At 44.7% G+C, this 1,502-nt stretch overlaps 1 pseudogene; it reads right to left on the reverse strand.

The window, feature by feature from the left end:
- Positions 1-515: 515 nt before the first annotated feature.
- On the reverse strand, positions 516-1,164 carry LOC100946583 (annotated as a pseudogene).
- Positions 1,165-1,502: the final 338 nt, after the last annotated feature.

Here is a 1,502-nt window from a genome sequence, read left to right on the forward strand (position 1 = left end):
CAGAACAGACACAGGGCCTGCCCTCAGTGAATACAGCGTTTTCTGTACATGACAAGGGGGATGATGATATCTGGAATCCACCAAATTCAAGGTTACCTTTTGTCCTGCTGGGAGAAAATGCAGCTGAATGAGAACAAATGGCCCTTTTTCTCAAGAGGGAAAAGATTTTTTAAAGTTCCTATAATACCACTGTGGGTCTGGGAGTGAATTCAACCTTACTTGTTATAGACCACTTCTAAAGAAAAAAATTGTATTTGAATGGTAAAAAGCATGGATCAGGATTCAGACGACCCTTTTCTGGTGTGCCATTTAATTTCCAATAGAGCCTCAATGGGAACATAGTGCTCTTTTCCCCTCGTGTCAGCCTGATTTATGCTTGTCTTGTCTATTTTTTTGTCTTTGTATAAGATTATTAGAGGTGTTTACAGAGCAACATCCAGACACCAGATACAGCTGCCAAGGAGACCCTGTTATGCTGGAGGACTGGCTGCCACATGGCAGACAACTGTGGCTTTCTAGCTTCTGGTTTCTGAGATGGGGGAGCCAGGCAGCCTGTTATCTTTGGGTTCCGTGACTCTCACGTGGTCTGGCAGGGGCTTCTTAGGGCCAGGGTCCCAGGACAGTATGATCTTCACAATGGTAAAAATGTAGCAGGTAATAGGAATCCACTGTGGATCGGCCCATCCACAGTTGCATGGATTCAGATCTCTGCCCTCGAAGCTTCCCAGACAACCTCCCAGCCCTTGGCTCCGCTCTCCAGGATGGACAGCAGCACATCACAGCAAGCCCTCTGCAAAGCAGGACCTCCTAAGAGTTTGTAACGCAGGGACTCTGCCTGGGCAATGGCACACGGACCTCTGGTGGCCACCTTTTCAGCATAAAGCTCCACATCACCCTCTGAGCAGCCAAACCTCTCCTACACTATAGTGGTCAATTTCCAAACCTACTGGCTCTTCTCACCAAGAACATTCTTTGTTCTGAGGTCATAGATTTCTCAATGATTTCTGTCTTGGTTGACGTCACTCAGACCTCATCTCCAGAGTAGCCACCTTTGGCCGGCTCCAGAATGAGAAACTTGGTTCAGTTTTGAAGATGCCATCAGCAACAAACCTCTTCTTTCCTCTTTTTGGAAATTTGCACTGTCGTCTTGCGACTGTGCACCATGGAAGGGAAAGACCATGCTAGTTATGTCTTCATGGTATAAAAACCTGTTAGTTCCACTAGTTTGGGGGCCATTCTTTCAGATTTTCTTTGTAAACAACTATATCATCTGCTAACAAGGTTTTATGTCTTTCTTCATAATCTGTATACATTTTATTTTATTATCTTAGTGCTATAGCTAGAACTTCCAGTGTAATGTTGAAAAGAAGTAAGCAGATGGGACATCTTTGCCTTGTTTCTGATCTTTCTTTCTTTTTTTGAGACAAGAGTTTCACTATGTTGCCGTTGGTAGAGAGCTGTGGCATCACAGCTCACAGCAACCTCAAACTCTTGGGCTTAAG

The sequence above is a fragment of the Otolemur garnettii genome, unplaced genomic scaffold (genome assembly GCF_000181295.1).
Source record: "Otolemur garnettii isolate 467f Iridium unplaced genomic scaffold, OtoGar3 scaffold00208, whole genome shotgun sequence".
Lineage (NCBI taxonomy): Eukaryota > Metazoa > Chordata > Mammalia > Primates > Galagidae > Otolemur > Otolemur garnettii.